At 37.5% G+C, this 23,943-nt stretch overlaps 1 protein-coding gene across 4 annotated transcripts in view; it reads left to right on the forward strand.

The window, feature by feature from the left end:
* The first annotated feature begins 342 nt into the window (after positions 1 to 342).
* The window catches only part of ZNF438 (zinc finger protein 438), a 131,353-nt gene continuing 107,752 nt past the window's right edge, over positions 343 to 23,943 (forward strand). For 3 of the 4 annotated variants that reach the window (XM_031939757.1, XM_031939759.1, XM_031939760.1), the window contains exon 1: positions 343 to 491. The gene's annotated coding sequence lies outside the window, so the exon portion shown is untranslated. The remainder of the gene's footprint in view (positions 492 to 23,943) is intronic. The other variant, XM_031939761.1, reaches the window with a different exon arrangement.

Below are 23,943 nucleotides of genomic sequence, written 5' to 3' on the forward strand. Positions count from 1 at the left end.
CCCCGGGCGGCTCGCCATTGTGACTATCCTCCGCCGTGCCTCCCGGTACCAGCAACCACACACACGCACACACACACTGCACCTCACGGGTCAGGCCTAGGGTCCCACCAACTTCACTTCCCACGCCCGGGAGGCCATTAGATCGTCCCCTCCGATTCGGCCTCTTTTCTCCGCCCAACGCGGAAAACGGAAAAGGCCAGCCGGGGTGTGTTTAGTGGGGGAAAAGCAGGGCGCCACGAGAACATTGCGTCTGCGCACCAAAGTTCTCTAATGGGCGGGGCGAGTCTATCAGTCTTGGCCTTCTCTGGGCGGGGCGCTGGGTGGGGGAGGGGAAGAGGAAACGAGTGCGTGTGTGTGTGACCGCGCAGAAAGGAGGTACACAAGGGGGCGGTGTCGGGTCGCCTGCTCCGCCCCCCCCCGCGGTCTGACGTCCCAGAACGCGAGGCCTGCGTGACGTCACCCCGCCGGGCTGCGCACGCAGTAGGAAGGCTGTAAGTTTCCTTGTGCCCCGGCAGCTCTGTCTGCAGGGGCGCGCGCCGAGGGTGGTTGTCTCGGTGGTTGTCCTGGGGGGCACCGGGGAGGCGGGGCGGGGCAGCGACTCCTGGGGGCGCAGCCGGAGGTGGGAGCGGGGTGACGCGCGGGGTCACCGGGCTGGTGCCCCCGACGACTCCCAACCGCGCGCCGCTAACTTCCACGTTCCTGCCGTCCTCTCCTTGAAAGCCGGGTTCCCGCCCGTGGCGCCCTGGGTCACAGGCCCCGGGGGCCCGAGCGCTGACGTCCTCCTCCTGGGTGCGCAGCCAGAGAGCTGCGGGAGCGGGCGCCTCAGTCTCCGTCCGTGTAAAATGGGCCAGTAGCCACTCCTCTTCCAAACCCCTTCGCCTACGGAGGCGCGGGGAGGGCGCGTACGGAGAACTGAGAACTTGGGGGCGGGAAAGGTCAAGTTCAAAGCCGGGAACCTGAGGAGGCAGGGAGAGACGAGGAGGTTTCCGTCCTTCCCTCCCCCAGCATTTACCCAAGGACCTGACGTGACCATCCGAGCCAAAAGATGGAGCTGAGCCGCTTCCTTTTCCCGTAGAGGAATCTGGCTCTCGGGGATTAGTTAGCGAAGGCGCGAGCGTCGCCCGGCTCTGAGCCCGGTGTTCCGGCCATACGCCACACCTGGGCACATCTGGGGCTTTCAGGCTGGCAGGGAACTCGCCGAAAAGGAAGGAAGACGGACTCGGCGCCGACAGATGTGCGGGGCTGCTGTGAAGTCAGCAAAGTGACTGACACCCGCATCATCTGGCCTGCGGGAAAAGCCTCCGCACGTCTGCCGAGATCGAGCCGAGCAAAATAAAGCGTGTCCCACACAGAGATGCCCCGTGAAAGTCAGAAGCGTCTGATTGGCTGCTGGTCCTTTGCATACTTGACTCGTTGGTCCCCTCTTTAACAGAGGTTCAATATGTCACTGACGTAGTGGTATGGATCTTGTCAGTGTCAGAGAAAGAGTTTTAAAGAATTAACGTGCAGCTTTTCTAGGCTTGAGCTCCTGAGATAGGGGCTACTGCAAAGAAGCTCCCCCTCCCAAACTTGCTCTGCATGGAAATTTCTTTAAGAGGGAGACAAATTATCTATACAAAGCAAGCTACAGACGGGATAGATACAAAATGCTTAACTGAGGGAAGGCACTAAAATTAAGAGAGTTTGGGGAAGGATTCCTGTAGAAGGGAGACTTTTAGTGTGGATTAGTGCCATGAAGGAAGAGGAGGAAAATACTAGCATGGTTCTACAATTTATTGCTCACTCCATTCTGGACATTCCCACAAAATAAAAAAGTCGTACTGTAATCATTTCCACAAATTGTGTTTGTTTGGGTACTCTGCGTGAAGTGGAGAAATAGCTTGCTACTAGGCTTTTTTTTTTTTTTTTAAACACCTGAACGTGTACATGAAGCCATTAGCACATGCTAACACCTATACTTTTCCAAATACAGCTGCAATTTGCCAGGAAAAAGCCCTGTAAGATGGCAACTCCTTGCTTTTATTTGTATAAACTTGGAATAGATGGGGTCAATGTTACCCTCATTTTATAAAACAAGTGAGAACCTGAGTGACTTGTCCAAGGATATACATTCAGTGATTGAGCTAATAATAGAGTCTGGGAATTCGAGTTAATAGTCCATTCTATTTTTCTACTACATATATGATGCTCCTGTGGAATAGACTTTGTTTCATTATGTTTATTGGAATTGTATCTCCAGGACATAATTACTCTTTAAACATTTATTAGACACCTATTGTTTATCTGTTTATTGGCTCTATACTATGGTCTGGAGATGACAGTTTTAAAAAGGAGCTTACAGTCTATTGGAGGAAGACCGAAAAGCGGGGCTGGCTAGACCAGGTTCACGAAATCAAACCAAGCAGAGCAGCTGATACAAAATTAACAGTTGGCTGGAAACTTCTGAGTCCTCTCTGGAGGGAAGATTCAGGCTGGAACATACATAGTAGGCACTTTGGTGGGTGCTTGCTCCTTGTGCTACCCTCAAGGTGAGAGAGACCACTGTCTCCTGGGGCTTGTTTTAGGAGCTAGACCTCCTAGCCCTCTTTGTATTATGAGGATGTGTAACCGAACTGCTTCTTGCTTTTATTATCTTTTGTCAGTCAGTGCTTGACTTTTAGAATAAGAGCGCGCTTATATGTGTTTTGAGGGCATATCTATTTGTATTTTTATTTGTTTTGTTAGATTTTTGTGTCCCTGTACATGTTTGTCCTCTGTGGGTGTTCAGGAAAGTGAGGAACAGGCTGATTCTCTGTCCTTAATTGCCCTTGGTGTCTGTCTCAAGCAGATGTGCAGCTGGACCTGAGGCTGTTACTCTGAAGAGAACTTTTTTCCTTCACTTTTTTTTCCTTTGTTGCCTTGGTCGATTTTGAGTATAGGCTTGACATTCCTGGGCTGAAGCCCAGGTAGGGGGTGGGAAGAGAAGATGCAGGCCCTGGACTGGAGCGCTTAGTCCTTCTTTGAACAGCAAGAAAGCTCAAGAGAATAAAAACTAAAGCAGGCCAATTTTTTGTTTTGAGCTGGCTTTCCAAGGAAAAGCTCCTAGCATTTCCATGCTGCTCTTTAACTTTGCTCTTGAAGTTATTTTGAAGGATTAACTCTTATAGCCTAAAAAGGGGAGAGGGTCATAGTAGCATAGGTGACAATTAAAGGGAATTGAATGAAAAAGATTTAATGAGACATTTTTCCCCCCAGGACTTTTAACACAGAAAGTTTGGGAAGAATATCTTTTAGTTGAGGCTTTCATAAAAGAGTCTTTATTAATTTTGACTATTTATTATATCTGGAGTGTTATTTCTTTTTGATGTCAACAGTTTGCCAAATGATTATACTTCCAATAATTAAATGTAGTATCTCAGAATTTTAGTGTGGAAAGATACCTCAACAGCTCTTTGTTGCCAAGATCTGTTAATTTTACTTTGAATACCTCTTGAATACATCCTCTTTTTTCCTCTGTCACTGTCATCATCAGTGTAGGCCCTCATTACTTCATGTTTGGACTGTTGCAATAGCTGTTGGTAGGTCGGCTTGCCTGAAGTCTTTCTCCAATCCAATCCATCTTCATTCAGTAACTAAAGTGATTATTCTAAAACACAGGTACAGTCATGTCCTTACTCAATAAATTCCTCAATAAGCTTCCTCTTGCTTCCCGAAGCAAATACAAAAAAGCTTTGGTAGCATTCATAGCCCTTCCTAACTTCTTCCCCCAACCCTCCACTCTTTTCAGTCTTATTATTTTGCTTACTCTTTCGATCCAATGACCTCTTGACTGCTCCATGAACAAGACATTCTATCTTTTGGCAACAGGCATTTTCTCTGGCTGTCCTCTGTGGCTGTCCTTCCTCTGTTCCAACTATTGACCTCTAAGTCAGACTAAAATCTCCTTTTTTTACTGGAATCCTCTTGCCCCTCTTACTTCTGATGTGTTCCCTATGCTAATTATTTCTTATATATCCTGTATATAACTTCTTTGTACAGAATTGTTTTCATGTTGCATCCCTCCATTAGATTGTAAGCTCCTTGAGGGCAGGAAACAATGAATGTTTTTTGATTGATTGACAGTTCCTCCTATTAGAGTGAATGAATTCCTTTCTACAGTTTCACTACTTCTTTTCTGCTTTGGACATTAGCTTGTGAAACATACATATTCATGCTTTGTCTTTTAAATACATCACAACTAAGTTTGATGCATCATATTTGAAGTATTTCTTTCAGGTGATCATCTGGTTGAACATTGAGTAGAAATGTTTTATTAAAAGGGTCCCCAAATAATAAATAGGTATTTCTTTAGGTAGAGTAATATATTATGGACTTATATTTCTTTTGTCTGGAGATGTGTTAGGACCTAGGGAGTTAAGCTGCATGCAAAAAAGAAATTTCCTACTTGCAAAGGTACAGCTATTCCCAAATTTACTATCTTATAGCATAACCATTTCAAATTTGGAAACTTGGTAGATAGTTATTGTAGTATTTTTGGATTTTTGTTTTTATTTTAAAAATAGATTGGATAGAGATGAGGATTCTTTTTTCAAGGTCAAAGATTTGGCTGTATTTTTTTGATTTAACATTTAGGTATCAAATAAGAGTATGTAATATCATGAATAAATAATGGCTAGAATAAGCTTAATTTTGTGATTTTTTTTTTTTCCCCCTCCAGTGAGAACAAAAGTAGATAGAATATTTTGGGTTGCTTAATGATGAACATTGGGAATAGTGACAGACAGTGGGGTAAGAGATTTTAGTAAATAGTGAGACATTAAAATAGCAAATTATGGAATCAAGATGGAGTATGGAGACCAGCGAAGTCATAGTGTAAGATGTAGCCTGAGAGAATTGAAAGGATCAAAGTTTTTAGGTTAATTATTTCAGCAGCATGGCACAGAAAGGTGGCTTCAAGGCTAGGAAGATCTGAATTCAAATTCTCTCCCCAATTTATACTGGCAATGTAACTGGACAAATTCCTGAGTCAGAATCTAGAAGGCAGAGCCACATGGATGGCTAAGGTATTATGGAACAGGAGGAGCAAGTACAGAGAAGGACAAACTGAAAAATCATGATGTTTTAAAGACCAGCAACTATGCTGAGGAAGGAGAAGAGGATGAAAGTGGTCTTGACTCAGATGCCAGGAGCCAGGCAAGAAGGGGGAATTAGTAACATGAGAAGGAAGCAGGAGGGGATATGGAGAGGAAGGGAATCAAAGGCACTCTCCACTCCTGTGTGTGGTTTCTCAAGGTAAAAATGCATGTATGAAACATTATACTTGTTAGGCCTCAGTTAATATTTAACAGTAAAGATATCCAAATGAATACAAAACTGTTGCATTAAAAGTTTTTACACTTTAGGGGGGCAGCTCATTGGCACAGTGAATAGAGCCCTGGGCCAGAATTGTAGAGATATAACACTAGCTGTGCGCGACTGGGCAAGTCACTTAACCCCAATAAACCCCCCCAAAAGTTTTTGTGCTCTTTAGGGTACTAGTCAAAAGTCCAGTGGAAATAAGGGCCCCTAAATTGTACATAATCTCTGTAGATTTAGAAAGTTGCATGTTAATATTATCTGTGTCTTTAGTATTTTTATTTATTTTGTTAAAAATATTTCTCTTATTTTGTAATCTGGTTTGGGCAGCACTAAGGAGCATTGCCTCAACTTTGAGGGTAATTGTGTGTTTAACATCTTTGTTCTGGACAACTTTCTAAGACTAAATTGCAAAGTAGGTGCTAATTTGCATTGGCAGAGGGAGGTTGCTCACTTGGGATTTCACTACAGCAGTAAAATTACAAGACCAGTTCCTATCCCTAACCCTATTGTATTTTATTTTTAAAATATTTTAGCGTCCAAGGAAATTGTTTTTTTAGGGATATTATATTCAACAAAGGGATGACAGCTTCCCAATAAATAGTTTCATTTAAAATACATTAAAATCCTAAAGATTAGAATCCAGTTATATTTCACTTAGCTGTAGCTTTTGTTTTTAAAAAGAACATCTTTTATTCCATTTGGTGCAATTCAGAAATGATTGAAAAGAATTAAATATTCATATAATTTTACCAAATTAGTAAATCTTGATGGAGACTAAAACTTTAATGAGCAAAACTAACATAACTTCCATCCCAAATCAGTGCTCAAAAGAAAAAAAAATGAGGGAGAATGAAAGATTGTTTTGTAACTTAATTCTACCATGAATATTATAATTTTCTTTAAAGAATTTTTTTTCCTATAGTAATATTTGTCTTGCTTGTTCTGATGATTTTAGACTTGTATTTGGGGTCCTTGAATACTGAGCAAGACAAACTTATAGAATGTTAAAATGGCTTGTAAAGGTTGGCCTATTGTATAAAGAACTGGTAATTTGGACACTTTTCTAACAAGGGTTTGTTTCTCTAGTATCTCATATTGTGGTAAATTCCTAGTGCCTTTAGTTTTGATGGAAAATGGTTTATTTAGCTCAGTCCTTATATGGAGAATAATTGTCAATCAAAGTTCTGTTTGGATGCTGCTGCTTGGCATAGAATTCACCCTGGATTCACAAGGGTATGCTGGCATAAGCTCTAAAAGGACGTTTTGAGCTAGAAAGGCTTCTATGACCTTGAACAAGCTCTCTTAAGCCTTGCTCTCTTCCCCACCTGGCACTCGTATACCAGCTCACTTCTGAAGGCGCCACTTGCGATGTCCTCTGCTGCTGACTCTTCCTTCTCCCCGGGACGCCTCGGTCCAGTGGGAGGAATCGGGGTACTTCCTGTCTTCTAAAGCAGCTTTCAGATCTCTTTCCTTTGCCTTCACCACTCGACAGCCTCACCTATTAGTTTGTACCATCTGCTATTGCCTTATTACCAACTACTGGCCACCCATCAGGACATTCTCCTACCTGGCTGACCATTGTCTTTTTCGCTTCTATTTATGTTCTCATCCTTGGTGATGTCAATATTGAATTGATGATCCCTAACATCCCCCTTGCCTACCCCCGACCCCGCCTTTTAATTTTCTGTGAATGTATTGAATGTTTTCGTGTGGGTCCACTGTGTGCTATGTCCTCTGTGAAATAGACAGTAGGGAGACCCAGTGCTTGGGCAGGAAAGAAAATATTAATGCTTTTCTTCTGAGATTAAGGACCATCCACTGCATAAATCTTGAATGCACTCTTGCTTCCTGCAATAGAATGTGTGCTTCTTGAGAAGCGGGGGCTTTTTTTGAGTACCCAGCACTTAGCACAGTGCTAGCACATAAAAAGTGCTTTCTGATTGACTGAAGGAAGTTCTTGCCCAGATTTTGGGGTAGCTAGGCTTTGACTGCTTCGCTGCCACCTCTGCAATCTTGGGCATGCCGATTCCCTTTTCTGAGCATCGGGTTCCCCGGTTGTGAAATGAGGGGCTTAGAGCACATGCTCGCCAAAGTCTCTTTCAGCTCTAAAGTTCTATGAATCTTTATTCAACCAGGGCAGTGGACCATATGATCGCCAAAATCCTTTCCAGTTCCAAGAGCATAAAAACTTTTGGGGGGGTTTATTGGGGTTAAGTGACTTGCCCAGAGTCGCACAGCTAGTGTTGTATCTCTACAATTCTGGCCCAGGGCTCTATTCACTGTGCCAATGAGATGCCCCCCTAAAGTGTAAAAACTTTTAATGCAACAGTTTTGTATTCATTTGGATATCTTTACTGTTAAATATTATCTGAGGCCTAACAAGTATAATGTTTCATACATGCATTTTTACTTTGAGAAACCACACACAGGAGTGGAGAGTGCCTTTGATTCCCTTCCTCTCCATATCCCTGCCTGCTTCCTTCTCATGTTACTAATTCCCCCTTCTTGCCTGGCTCCTGGCATCTGAGTCAAGACCACTTTCATCCTCTTCTCCTTCCTCAGCATAGTTGCTGGTCTTTAAAACATCATGATTTTTCAGTTTGTCCTTCTCTGTACTTGCTCCTCCTGTTCCATAATACCTTAGCCATCCATGTGGCTCTGCCTTCTAGATTCTGACTCAGGAAAAAGCACTCTCGGACTTATCACTACTATTTCTTTTTCCCTCCTTGCTTTTTGTGAACCCACCCTTTGACCTCAGCATGACTTCTGCCCTGCGAGTTCTTTCGTTTCCTAATTTTTCACCCTTTTCTGATTTCTGATTTTCCTTCCCTCCCTTCATAGTTTTGACTCCAGAGTTTGTCATTTCACTAAATGTACTGCCCTTCACTTGGAATCCCTTTGTCTTTTGTCTGCTCTTGTTACTTTGCTAAAACTGGACCACGAGGTCACCCACCTTTCTCCTCCATCTTCCTCTCTTTTCTACTTTAGCTTTTAAGTGCTGCTAAGGGAACTGACAGCTGCGCTGACCCGTCTGCTACAAATTCATGGCATTTAATTTCAGCTGGGCTCTAACTGCTGCGCAATGGTGGCTATGTTCCTTTCTTGTTGACTTTTTATCACACTCTGCACAGCAGCTGTTTTAAACTTTGTTTGTATAAACTTTGTTGTATAAAATCAAATTATATATGTGTTCTGTATGTCCAACTACAATTCTTCCCCCCCCCCCCATTCTACTTTACTGAGAAGATTGTTTCTTTTTCTATACACCAATGTATCTTCCCCCCCCACCTTGTAGTGCTAAAGTTATGGAACAGGAGCAGACCATTTGTATTTATTCAGTCCTGAAGTCTACAGTGACAGAAACTCCCAATAAACTCAAGGATGCTCTTAATTGCTAAATCCAGAGTGTTTTCTTAATTCTTATCCTGCCTTTTTTGTTGTTGCAGCATTTGATACTGCTAATTGCTTGCTTGTTTGTTTGTTTTGTACTCTGGATTTCCCCTCATTAGAGGCCTTCAAGCAAACTCTGGCTGATCATTTGTTGGCTATGTTGTAGAAGGGATTTTTATTTGGATATAGATTGGAGCAGATGGCCCCTGAAAGCCCTTACATGACTTTGATTGTCACTTCTGTGATTCCGTTGGCTTTTTGGATACTGATCTCTTCAGATTCTCCTTGTTTTTGTGCTCCCTTGCTAATCTGGCTTCTTTCAGATTCTACCTCCCAAATGCAGGTACCTTTCTAGGGTTTATCTTTGACCTTTTCTCTCTTCCCTTGAAATCTCATTGAAACTGTGACTTTATTTATTGCTTCAATGGGGATGGCTCCAGAATCTCTCTGTTCATCCCTACTATTTCCATTGAGCCTACATTTCCTATTTCCTGCTAGACAGAATGTATATCATACTAGAATTTCTAAATCATCATGTCTAAAATTGAACTCATCATTTCCCCCAAAACGTCCTCTGCTCCTAACTTCTATTTCCACTGACAACTTCTTTCCAGTTTGTCTAGACTTGAAAACTTGGAGATGGCTTTGACTCTACCCACTTATTTGCTTCCCTGTCTATTGATTCCACTTCATTTGTTTTGCATGTCACTCCTGCATCTCCATTAACATTGCTGTAACTCCATTTATGTCTTTATTATTCTTTACTTGGCTAATTGACTCTCTCTTCCTTAATACATTTTTTTTTTACCTTTCTCCTGAAATAATCACATTACTCCCCAGTTCAGAGATAATTAGTGACTTTCTATTGGCTGTTGTATAAAACATAGGTTCCAAAAACTTCCTAGTATTTGGAGTCTTCCATAATCCTGCCTTTATAGGTTTGTTTCGTTCTGTTCTGCTGCAGTTTTCAAGAATCTTAACTAAATTGCCCTGCAATCTCCCGTGTCTCCTACCACCACCTCCCCTTACTTTCTGTTGTTGTTCATTTGCTTCAGTCACATCCAGCCTTTCCGGTCCCTCTTGGGGTTTTCTTGGCAGAGATACTAACGTGATCTGCCATTTCCTTCTTTGTCTTGTTTTATAGATGGGGAAACCGAGTCAAACAGGGTGAAGTGACTTACCCAGGGTCACAAAACTAGCAAGTGTCAGGAAGATGACACTTTATTTCTTACTTTCCAACCCAGAACTCTGCACAGGGCCATGTGGGTGCCCTATTCTGCTACCGCTGTCATATAATCTGGTGTGGAAGGCATTTGCTCTTCCATTTCTGCTTACTGACAGCCTTCATTTCTTTCAGGGACCAACTCAAGTGCTGCCTTATTCTTGATGTCTCCTTTAACTTTCTTTTTTCTTCTTGCCTCCCCCACTAAGCCCTCCACAAAAAAGATTTTAAAATAACATGGACTTTTTGGGGGCTATAATCTATTTTGTGTCATTCTAATTTATTAATGTGTCTAAGTCTCTTGGGGACAGAATGTGCTGTTGTTGTTGTTGTTGTTGTTTAATCTGCATCCCCATTATCTTTTGCATGTTATGCATGCAGTAGGAGTAGGTACTTAATAAATGTTAATATTTGTTAAATTGAATACAGTCCCAATAATAGGTGATGTGACCAGATGACTAATTTAGTTCAGATTATTTGTTACCAGGAGGTTGGTCTCTAGGTGATGCATTGTTTGGACCATAGCACCTAATGAAGATCATATCAAGTACAAAGGAGGAGGGGGTGTTTAAACATAAAACAATGTTGTTGTTGTTGTTTTTTCATATAGACCACTGTATGGAATAATTTGTCATCAACATTTTTACTCTATTCTCTTAGTTCTTAGGCATGAAATTCATTCTCAAACTAAATGGGCATCAATATGGAATACAAAGCGTGATCAAATATATTAATAAAGAATTTAGCCATCTTTGGAGTATTGAATAATAAGATCTTATTTGAAGAATCACATTTTTAAAAGATTTTCACATCTGTTTATGTATGATAAGTATTATAACCATTGCAGATGAAAAAATTAAGGTTTAGGTTAACTGATTTGCTAGAAGCTGTATAGGAAGTTATTGGCCCGTTGCAAATTTGATAACAAAGAAAAGGAAAATTCAGAATATAAGACCAAGAACTGTAAGTCACCTTATAAGTAATCTAGTTCAACCTTCTGAGTCAGCAATGGAAAAAAAAAAAAAGGCCCAAAGTCATTTGTCCATGGTCACATCGAGAATAAATAGTTTATGTTTTGCCATTCCTCATTCTCTGGTAGTTCAATCCGATTTTATTCAGGCCAGTTACTTTAGGTTTCTTAATTTATATTGATGGTTCTGGGGTCTCATTGGTGTGGATGTTTCATTCACTGATGGTGATTTGTAATGCCTTCTTATCTTGTGTCATTTCTGTGAAGTATCAGTTCTTTTTTCCAATTTAAATCTGAATTATTCTCCAATTTTGATTTATTTATTTAATGGGGTATTTTGAAATTTTTCCAGGGGAATATGAACACAACATGCGTACCCTTCCCCCTTGGCTTTTAATGAGTACAATTTGCAAATTGAAAATCAGAAACTTTTCTCCTAGGTAGATCTAGGAGATTTTTGATCTAGTTTACTTACCATTACTTTGTATTTAGAAAGACTCCTCTTTTCCACCTCCTAAATGATTCACAGTAATTTTACAACATTGTAATAATGTTCTTATGGTCATTTAAGATAGTTCTTTATAGGTGTTTTTAACTTAGTTTTAGAGATTAGGAAACTGAAGAATTAAGATATTTACTCTCTTGAGTGTCAGAGTCAAAACAAATTAGATTTTCTGATTCTTACAGTAGCACTCTGGGCTCCAGGTAGTATTTTAAGAGTGATTTTTTTTTTTTTTAATGTCTGACCACGTGGCATTAACATTTAAAGGTAAAATTTTTTTTTTTTTTCATTTGGAGAAAATGAATTATTTGAAAATGGAAGTATTGGTAGAAAACTCATTAATTTAGATTTATAATTACTTCATTAGTTACTCCCTTGAATAACTTGGAACACCAACACATTTTTTTTTACCCTTTTCCTTTCCACTTGCTGGTCTTTTAGTTGTTAGGTAAATAAATCCATTTTGCCATTATTAAGAGCAGGAACTGCCTTACTTTTGTACTTGTATATAGGTTCCTTACCCGTTACCTGTCCCTTCCTTTCTTTACTCTCTTTTCTTTCTTCTTTTTCTCATCTCCTTAGTTTACAACTCTGATTTAGTTGCTATACAGTTTCCTGGCGAGAAAATGCTAGGGTAGGTCAGTTGCTAATCTTTATTTTTGTCATACAGAGTTTTCTGGAGAACTCTGGTGAAGTAATTTGACTAACTTCACATAACCAGTACATATTGTAGTCTGGATTTGACTCTGGAGGTTGTGCTCTACCTACTGTACCATGCTGCTTGGCATATGATAGACATGTAATAAATTCTTATTGATTAATAATTAGTTGATTAATGAAGGAATGTTCTGAAATTCTGACCCCTAAACTCAGAACCTTGAAGTCATGCTAATTTTCCCTAACTTTTTCTTATTTGACCAATTGCTAAGTCCTTGTGATTCCACCTCCATAATATCTCTGTATCTTTTTCTTCCTCTTTTCTTTTATTGCCCTTACTTTATCACTTCCTACCTTGCCTGTGGTAAAAAGCCTTCTGTTTCATTTGCCTGTTTGTGATTTCCCTCTTCTCTCCTCCCACATCCTACAACTTACCATTTGCACTGCTGCCAACTCAAAGGAATCTTTCTAATGTATAGGTTTGACCGTGTTCTCTCTCTACTCAAAAACCCTCAGTAATTTATTGTTGATGACTGGCTACATTAAAAACTTCTCAAAATGGTACTCAAGGATCACCATAATTTGGGCGTATGCGTCCTAAGGAATGCCGGCCTCATTGTAGTATATATTCTGTTTCATGAATTCAGCCTCCTCCTGACTTTGTTTATGGAATTTCTCATGTTTGAATCAGGTTCTTCCTTCCTTCATTCCCCACCATCCATAGATATCCTTCCCTTCCTTCAATGCTGAGGTGTTACCTTTCTTCCCTGAAGCTTTTTCTGATGTCACTACCCTACTCCTTAAGCCTCTCATGTCATTCTGTTTGATTTTTCTTATAGGATTTATTATATTCTTAATTGTAAGAGTATTGTTGTTCAAGTCACTCTTCTTTTTTTCTAGAGCCTAGCATTTTGCAGGGCACTTTGCTTGTTGGTTGATTGATTGTCATTTTAATCAACTAGACTATGAATTTTTTGGAGACAACGTTTGTATCTCCTTTATCTCTCTATATCTTCAGCACCAAACTGTGTCTTAACATTTGGTAGGGTTATTAAACTGTTTATTTGATTGGATTGTCTGTTATGGGGTGGCTTTTTTAGTGACTCCCAAGGCTTAGCTTAGCTACCTGTGGGATCCTGTTTGCCTTAATCTGCTGGGAAAAGAAATGGCAAAGTATCTTTGCTAAGAAAATCCCATGGATGCTACTTGATCACAAAGAGTGGGGACATGACTAAATGATAACAACAGTGCTCAAGGGATGGAGCAAAATGATACTTTAGCTCCTGCTATCAAGCAGGAGGGGATTGTGATTAGATTTAAAAGAAGAGAATTTCAAGTTTCCATAAAGCTGAATTATCATTTCCAACTGTCATTATGTACAGTAAGACAGTAATTTAGTTCCAGAAAAATGATAGGGACCATGCAACATCCTAACATCCCCTTAAAAAGGACATCTCTCTTTTAATATGGCACTTTAAACAAATTTACTATCTAAAAAAATGTACTTTTATGCCATTTTGCTAAATTGTGTATTTTTGCTTTGTGGGGGAGAAATTCCATTTAATCACTTAAATCCTGATTTGGGAAAAGAGTATTATGAGATGTTATTTGAGATTGGAAAGAAATGCTAATATAGTTATGCCAGAGATTTAAATGCTGTTAGCATTTTTCAGTGCTTGTCAGAATAATGGAATTTGAAGCAATTAATTCAACTGTAGTGTAATGTAAAAATATTTTTCCTTACCTCCATGAAGAAAAATGCTAGTTTCCAGAGCAACCTTTATATTTATTGTATTTGTGTCAAGCACATTAACATTAGAGATTATGCTAATACAGTGTACTTTTGACTTTGTTTTTCATATGAGGTTTTAAAAATATGACTAGTGACAGTCATGTGTTTTTTATCTATAGGTCTGATGGTCTGATGATTATACAGTATATTATACTTACTGAGCATTCTTTATATGTGACCCAGGCAGCGTCAAGGATTTTTATATGTAGTTAAAAAGGTAATGTGTCATTTATAGAAATACTTTAATGCTTTAAACATTCAGGTGAAGGCAGTGTTACTTTTATGTTCCTATTTTTCTTTTTTCCTTGGAGGATTTAATGTCATGTCATGGATATGTCAGAATTAGTCTATTAGTCTCTTGGTCTGGTGTTAGATTACTGAGCTAAAAATTTGGGTTTTGTTTGTGTTGGGCATGCTCCTTGAAATTATACATATGGCCAGCCCATATACTATATGTGTTTTAGTGTAACTTGAAAAAAATGTAATGATTATAACATGTATGGAATCAGTTCTATAAATAACAATGTAAAAACAAGTTTTAATATAAGTAATTCATGAGTGAGACTTTAACAAAATCTTTCTTTCTGTAGTTAAATTGCCAGCCTCAGTATATTTTTTAGAATGAAACAAAGAAATACTTGTTTATGAACTGCTTACTGAAGAAATGTAAAAGAAAGATATTTTCTGGTTGTATCTTAGAAATAATTGTCGGATTGTTTTTTTGATTTTCTGAATTTGCTTTTGAAATAAATTTAGAGAAGTCTCCATATTTATAATAACCAAGTCTGACCTTAGAGAAGAGCTGGGAATATGTCCCATTTTTCTTTTTTTGAAGAATTGGGGGACTATAACTATGAAACATTGTAAGCCATCAGATTTGATTGTTTTGTTGTATAGTTTCATTGACCTGTTTTTTCCCCATTCTTATAGGCTTTGAAAGTGGATTCTGGAGGAAGGAATGATAGGTTCAGAAGCAAAAGTGTTACAAAAAGAAAATATATACAAATTTCAAAACAAATTCAGAAGGCAGTTTTTAGCAGCTTCATAGGCCATAATAGATAAATTGAGATTTGTATAGTTTTCCACATAAATGAAAATTTAAATTTAATAGCACAGTTTATATTTGTGTATGACATCACCTTATGACAATTTTTACAAGAGTAAGAAGTTGGTATGTTTTGTATCCTTGACCCCTGTTTCCATCCTCAATAAGTATCTTAAGTATCTTTAGTTTAACATATTCTGTCTTTTATGTGGGTGTCACCCAGTGGTGAAGCTATATATATATATATATATATATATATATATATATATCCTTTAAAGCACTTTTTGATGATAAGTAGCCTTTACAGGAAATATTTTTACTGTATTTTGTTATAGGCCCAAATGTCTCTCTTACTGTCATGATGTATGTCACAAAACTCAATGTATCAAGTGTGAGTAATGTTTTTTTTCTGAAAATATGTACATATTTATATTGATGGTTCTAAATAGAGATAGGATTTTTTTTTTTATGGAAAAGTAATAATGCTCTGGTGCTAGAGTCATTGGCGTATGGATTGTATTCTAGATAGGATCATTGATTAGAGCTGGAAGGTATTTCAGAGGTCATCCAGACCATCCTCCTCATTTTATAATTGAGGCCATATAGTTGAGTACAACAACATATAGTTGAGAGTATGAGGTTGAGTAACTTGCCCAGTTACAAAAGGCAGTCCCCATGCCCTCATTCCAGATGGAATCCTCCCACCATAGGAGCTACACTGACCTCCATTGCTGTCTACCTTCTTACTTATCTGTATTTCACTGACACTGACTGTAGCCCACTTTTAAAGCAAAACTTTACCCTTTGATGGACACAAAACCCACCTTTTCTTTCAGAATTAATGGATTTTAGTGTCCTTGTCATATTATGAAAATCAAAATCCAAGAAATTAAAGATGGCCTCTGTGAAGCTACTTACTCCATAATTACAGATTTGAACCTCTTGTTACCCTTTCACTGCGTGCAACTCCTATCTGACTTTCCTTAATCATGCTGTTGTGATCAAAGAGCAAGAGTACAAATTCAATTTTGAACGGACATACCTAAGTGCATTTTGCTAGGACAAAATGAAATTGTCTCTTTCTGGTTTCAAATAGCTTATACACATCAAGAAGGAAATATAAACAAGGTCATTTCAGGAAGGAAAGAACACTCACATTTAGGGGTATTGTATTAGGAAAGGCTGCTCAGAGTCTTAAAAGACCCTGTGAATGTTAAACGTCCCAGAATAATTAGCCAAGCCATAGTATTGGAGGATTGTCACTTCCTTTAGTTATAGGGCTGAGCTTCTGTTAGGGCCAAGTATATTTTACTGACTTGGATGATGGACTCCATCCTCCTCCTTCCTGGGTATTTGACACTGCCTACTCTCATTTTAGAGACCATCAGGGAGGAGCCCCAGTTAGGGTCCTTCTTGGCTCTCTGACTAGCCGACTATGATATGTCCACATAGAGGATGACGCTAGTGTATTAGTGGAGCTAGCTCAACATTCGGGAATGCTGACCCCACCAAATTGGGGGGTCTACAGAACTGGGTGGGGAGCCTGGGCAGGCTGTCAGTGTCATTCCAGAAAACTGAACTACTTCCATTTGAATTATCTTTGTAAGATTCTGAAGATCACCTGGCAGAGTAAGATACTGAACTTACTGCTGCAGAGAGCACAAGGACACTCCAGGTCTCCCTGCAGAACTTCAGGGAGGGACTGGCACAAGACCATCCAACAGGGCATGTCCTCATCAAGGAAGCTACTATGTCTGAGAACAGAGCAGGATCCCAGCAGCTTGAAGGAAAAGTAGGATGCTCCAGTCTAGAGACATTTCTATCCTACATTTCCAAGTGGACTGCGTGCCCAACTTATGGCAGAGATTTCTGTGCTTGTATGTTATTGGTCAGCTATAGGTTTTGTCTTCCTAGAAAAGAGTCTTCTTTAGGTATTGGCTAAAGCAGATAGCCTCTTGGGTCATTTCCAATTTTGATTGTTATTCACCCCCTTTGGATACCCAAATACATAGAACCCCCCCCCCCCCCCACACACACCTATGCAATGCTTCTACTTCCTTAGGTACTGTTCATTTTCTTTACCTCTTGAGTCTAGTTCTTGATCCTACAGCTAGGATTAAACTACTTCCTCCAAGGGTTTCCAGCAATCTCTTAATGACTACATCTTTTTACTTTTTGTCAGTCCTCATTCTGTTTTTGTTGTTGTTTTTAATTTTAAACCTCTCTGCAACTTTTGATATCAACAACTCTCACGCTGACTTGTGTATTCCTTCCTCCATTGGCTTCAGTAACACTGTTCTCTCCTACTACTTTGGTGTCTTTTGCTAAGTCAACATCTATTTTCTCCTTCCCAGTCCTGAAAATTCTTCAGTGCTTTGTGTTGGTAAGAGATGGTCTTCTCACTTTCTCCCCTTTGATTTCATTTATGTCTAGCTCTAATTTTTTCCCCTTGTTCCAGGTCCCAAATCACTATCTCCCTCCTTTACATATCAATTTGGATACTTTCTCAGCATCTCATTTTAAACCTGTCCAAAACACAATTTTTCATTTCTCCTCATCTGACCTCTCTTAAATTTGGATACTTCTGTTGAAAGCATCACTAACTTTCCAACTTCATAAGCTTAGACTTCTCCTCAACAATTTCCTTTCCTTTATTCTCATATCCAGTTAGTTTCTAAGTGGTATTGATTCTTTCACCCCAATATTTCTATGTCCCCTTCTTTTTTTGACAATGATTTCAAATATTATATATATATGTATGTGTGTATATATATATTATATATATATATATAATATATATATATACATAGACACACACACACACATAGAACATGGATATGGATATATGTATTCTATACATATGTATATAGAGCATTTGATGGACTAGTAAATAGAGCACTGGGCTTGGAGTCCGGAAATGGAGTTTATATCTGGCCTAAGACACTTAATAGCCGTGTGACTGCTCGGAATCACTTACACTTTGTTTCTTAATTTCCTCAGCTATAAAATGAAAATAATATAATAGCACCTACCTTGCAGGATTGTTGTGAGGATCAAATGAGATAATAATTGTAAAAGCACTTAGCACAATACCGAACACATTAGTTGGTGCTATATAAATGCTTATTTTTCCTTCTTAGCTCCATCCATTTTCAGACACTGTGCACGAATTTAGGGTTTATTGACTTTAATTATTCAATTTATAGATAATATTTCAGTTCAAAACTAGCACTACTTGATAGTTTTATGTAACTTGCAAGACCCTGGCTTATGTAGAATTAGGATATGGGATCCAAGACCATCTCCAAAGGTTTTGGAAACCAAAGTAAATCATATTCTGATTTTTCTTTCTATCGTTTTATATAGGTGCATCGAGCTAAAGTGAACATCATAGGCATTTGATCACACAGCTATCACTGAAAATTAGTATGACAAGAGACTCATGACTAGAGTATTATTTCAAAAGAATATAGTTGACTCAAAAGAAATAGGATTGGTAAAAGTAGTAGTGGTGCAATGTGAAGTTTCCTTACTTTGTAACTGAGAAAACACACAGGCCTAGAGAAGATACATCACAGGCTTAAATAAGATTACACTTGAAGAGCAGATGATCAAGTGTCTTTAGGTAAGCATGATAAAATTACTCATGTCTACCTTTATAATTATTTTGTACTTTTATTATCTATAATCTCCTAAACCTTAGTAAATCTGACTAGATCAAGTGATATAATATATGTAAAACATTTTGCAAATTTTAAAGCACCAAATAAATGTTAGTTATTATATTTTTTAATTATTTAATAGATTATTTTATTAAGGAAAGAAATAGAGAGAGAGGCATTTATAGTAGCTTAAATGTGGCATACATATGACTGTAAAGTAGGAGAAAAAGAAGGGGAATAAGGGATTCTTGACTTTTGCTTTACCTGTTCCCACATAGGTATGCCAAAGTTTTTAATAAAATTAGAATTTTGAGAATGAATTTAAAGATGGATTTTTAGAACTAGTGATGTAGAGGACAGTAGAAGTTCCTTTAATGGGAACTAAATTAGGTTAATATCCAATTTTCTGGCACTGTTTAGAAAATGTGGAAATATCATCCACATAGTTGGACTTTAATAAGAGATTTCTTTGTTTTCCAAAGAAGAGATTTTGGATTTCAGACTTTTCTGATAAACCAGTAGATAAATAATATTAAGTAAATAGATAAATAAAAATAAATAAATCAGTTCATAAGGAAACCTCAGATTTATATATAATCCTTTCTCCTGCTTTTAAGCCCTTAAATTTTGATAGATAGGTTATTGTTATAAAATTGCATTTTCTATGATGGTTAATGGTAGTTTCAGTATTCTAGGCATTAATTTGCTTTGTTGAGTAATTGCCCTTCCAAAATAGATACTTATGGTTCTGTTGTTCAAGCTGTAAGGCATATGAGCATGGTAATCAGCATTTAGTCTTTTTTATGTGTGTATTAATTTAGTAGATTATTTTGTATTTGAAGTTCTAATTTTAAATGCTATATTAATTTTGTTAATCCCCGCTTCCTCCTCCATCCCCCATTTTGTTAGTGTATGCCCTCAAAAATATAATTTTTTCCTTTATCCAAGTTCCATAAATTTTGGTATGCTATCTTATCATTATCATTCTCTTTAATGTAATTACTATATGTTTTTTTGATTTATCCTTTGTTTCACTCATTATTTCTTAATAAATCTCCATTTAGATTTCTCTTTTATTTTTGCTGCCTTATTAATTGCTATTTTTATTGCATTATGATCTGTAAAAGATATGGTTAGTATTTCCACTTTAGCACCTTTTTTTGAAGGTGGAAGGGAAAGGAAAATACTATATGGTGCTAAGGTGTATGTATGATTTTTAATGTTCCATTCAGTGCCATAATTTTTTCAGCTCTAAATTTTCTAACAATGCATTTCAGTATTTTCCTCTTTGTTTAGTTTATTGTTGGTCTTTTTTGTTCTGAAAGAAAAAGGACTGTGCTTTTAAATTCTTTTTCCATTACCTACCTATCTATGCATCTACCTTCCATGTGGTTTTATAAAAATTCTAAGTTGACAAATCCCAGAATTCAAAGAGTAGCTCAGATGCTGCCTCCTATATGAGGCCTTTCATGCTCCATTTAGACATTAACACTGTGTTTTTCTTGAAATTACTTTGAATTTACTTATTTACATGTTATGTTTATTACAATATCACAATAGAAATCTCTGATGAATAGAAACTGAAGCAAAAAAAGTTCTGAGTGCATTCAATTTATAAGCAAAGCTAGGATTTGTCAATAAATTGGGTCGGTGCTTCCTCAGTAGCTAAAGACATTCATGGAAGAATACAGTGTTCTTAGAGTCTAAAAAACCAATATTCATGAGATTAATACACATTCATCATATTGATGCATATTCATTATTTGCTCTCTTCATCACAAGACCATTGGAACTGGCCTGAATTACCTTGGTAGTGAAGAGAGCCATGGCCATCACAATGGTCGTGTATAATGACTTAGCATCAGTCCATGTCAGTCTACCCAGGCCTCTCTGAAGTCATCCTGCTGGTCATTTTTTACAGAACAATAACATTCCATATGTTCATAAACCATAACTTATTCAACCATCCCCCAGCTGATGGGCATCCACTCAGTTTCTAATTCCTTCTACAAAAACAGCTTCCACAAACATTTTTGCACATGTGGATATCCTTTTCCTTTTTTATGATCTCTTTGGGATACAAGCCCAGTACACTGCTGGATCAAAGGGTATGCACAGTTTGATAGCCCTTTGGGCATAGTTCCAAACTGCTCTCCAGAATGGTTGGATCAGTTCACAACTCCACCAACAATGTATCAGTGTCCCAGTTTTCCCACATCCCCTCCAGCATTCATCATTATCTTTTCCTCTCATCTTAGCCAATCTGAGAGGTGAGTGGTGGTATTTCAGATTTGTCTTAATTTGTATTTCTCTGATCAGTCATGATTTAGAGTATTTTTCATATGACTGGAAATGATTTTAATTTGTTCATTTGAAAATTGTTCATATCCTCTGACCATTTAAAAATTGGAGAATGATTTTGTATTCTTATAAATTTGAGTCAGTTCTCTATAAGTTTTAGAAATGAGGCCCTTATCAGAACAGTTCGATATAAATTTTTTTCCCCAGCTTACTGTTTCCCTTTTCAACTTAATGTAATCAAAATTATCCATTTTGCATTCCATAATGTGTTCTAGTTCTTCTTTTGCCATAAATTCCTTCCTTCTCCACAGTTACTCTTTTATGTCTGAATCATGAACCCATTTTGGCCTTTTCTTGGTATAGGGTGTTAAGTGTGGGTCAGTGCCTAGTTTCTGCCATACTAATTTCCAATTTTCCCAACAATTTTTGTCAAATAGTGAGTTCTTATCCCAGAAGCTGGGGTCTTTGGGTTTGTCAAACACTAGATTACTATAATTATTGACTATTGTGTTTTGTGAACCTAACCTATTCCACTGATTATCAGTGATTTTACTCCATGTCTTAGCCAGTACCAAATAGTTTTGATGATCACAACTTTAGAGGATAGTTTTAGGTTTGGTACAGCTAGGCCATCTTCATTGGCATTTTTTTTCCCCATTAATTCCTTTTAAATTCTTGACCTTTTGTTCTTCCAGATGATCTTTGTTATTATTGGTTTAGTTATATAAAATGGTTTCTTGGGATTTTGGTTGGTATGGCACTGAATAAGTAGATTAATTTATGTAGAATTGTCACTTATTTTTTATTATTTTTAATTTTATTATTTGTTAATTTAAAAAAAAATTATATTATTTTTATATTAGTTTGGCCTTGATATTCTTCCACTTGATTAGATCTGACTTTATTTGTGTGGGAAATGTTTTGTAATTGTGTTCATGTAGTCTCTGACTTTGTCTTGGCAGGTAGATTCTCAAATATTTTATGTTATCTAGAGTAATTTTAAATGGAATTTCTCTTTGTGTCTCTTGCTGTTGGACTTTGTTGGTAACATATAGCAATGTTGATGATTTCTGTGGATTTGTTTTGTATCCTGCAACTTTGCTAAAGTTGTGAATTGTTTCTAGTAGTTTTTTAATTGATTCTCTCGGATTCTCTAAGTATGCCCATTATATCATCTACAAATAGTGATAATCATTACCTACTCTAATTCCTTTAATCTCTTTTTCTTTTCTTATCGCTAAAGCTAACATTTTAAATACAATATTGAATTGTAATGGTGATAGTGGACAACTTTGTTTTACCCCTGATCTTATTGGGAATGGTTTTGGTTTGCCCCCATTACATATGATGCTTGCTGATGGTTTTAAATAGATGCTCTTGATCATTTTAAGGAAACCGCCATTTATTCTTATACTTTCTAGTGTTTTTAATAGGAATGGGTGTTGGATTTTGTCAGATGCTTTTTCTGCATTTATTAAGATAAGTATATGATTTTTGTTAGTTTGGTTATTGATATAGTGAATTATGCTAATAGTTTTCCTAATATTGAACAAGTTCTGCATTCTTGATATAAATCCTGCTTGGTCACGGTGTATTCTCCTGGTGATAACTTTCTATAATCTCTCTCATAATATTTTATTTAAGATTTTTGCATCAATTTTCATTAGGGAAGTTGGTCTATAATTTTCTTTCTCTGTTTTGATCTTACCTGGTTTAAGTATCAGCACTATATCTGTATCATAAAAGGAATTTGGAAAGACTCTTTCTTTCCCTTTTTTCCAGATAGTTTGTGTAGTTTTGCAATTAATTGTTCTTTAAATGTTTAGTAAAATTCACATGTAAATCCATTTGGCCCTGGATATTTTTCCTTAGGGAGTTGATTAATAGTTTGTTCAATTTTTTTTCTAAAATGGAAGTATTTAAATAGTCTATTTCCTCCTCAGCTAATCTGTGCAATTTACATTTTTGTAGATCTTCATCCATTTCATTTAGATTATCAGATTTGCTGGCATACACAAAATAACTCCTAATTATTGCTCTAATTTCCTCTTTATTAATGGAAAGTTCCCCCCTTATCTTTTTGACACAAACAATTTGATTTTCTTCTTCATTTTTTTCAAATCAAATTAACTAAAGGTTTATTTATTTTGTTGTTTTTTCATAAAAGAAACTCTTAGTTTTATTAGGGCAGTAGTTTTCTTTTTTTATTATTATTATTATAGCTTTTTATTTACAAGATATATACATGGGTAATTTTTCAGCATTGACAATTGCAAAATCTTTTGTTCCAGTTTTTCCCCTCCTTCCCCCCACCCCCTCCCCCAGATGGCAATTTGACCAATACATGTTAAATATGTTAAAATATATGTTAAATAAAAATATATGTATACATGTCCATACAGTTACTTTGCTGTACAGAAAGAATCGGACTTTGAAATAGTGTACAATTAACCCATGAAGGAAATCAAAAATGCAGGCGGATAAAAATAGAGGGATTGGGAATTCTATGTAGTGGTTCATAGTTATCTCCCAGAGTTCTTTTCTGGGTGTAGCTGGTTCAATTCATTACTGCTCTATTGGAATTGATTTGGTTCATCTCATTGTTGAAGAGGGCCATGTCCATCAGTATTGATCATCATATAGTATTGTTGTTGAAGTATATAATGATCTCCTGGTCCTGCTCATTTCACTCAGCATCAGTTCATGTAAATCTCTCCAGGCCTTTCTGAAATCCTTCTGTTGGTCATTTCTTACAGAACAATAATATTCCATAACATTCATATACCACAGTTTATTCAGTCATTCCCCAATTGATGGGCATCCACTCAGTTTCCAGTTTCTGGCCACTACAAACAGGGCTGCCACAAACATTTTTGTACATACAGGTCCCTTTCTCTTCTTTAGTATCTCTTTGGGGTATAAACCCATTAGTAACGCTGTTGGGTCAAAGGGTATGCACAGTTTGATAACTTTTTGAGCATAGTTCCAAATCACTCTCCAGAATGGCTGGATGTATTCACAATTCCACGAACAATGTATCAGGGTCCCAGTTTTCCCACATCCCC

Source organism: Sarcophilus harrisii, chromosome 5 (genome assembly GCF_902635505.1).
Source record: "Sarcophilus harrisii chromosome 5, mSarHar1.11, whole genome shotgun sequence".
NCBI classification, from domain to species: Eukaryota; Metazoa; Chordata; class Mammalia; order Dasyuromorphia; family Dasyuridae; genus Sarcophilus; species Sarcophilus harrisii.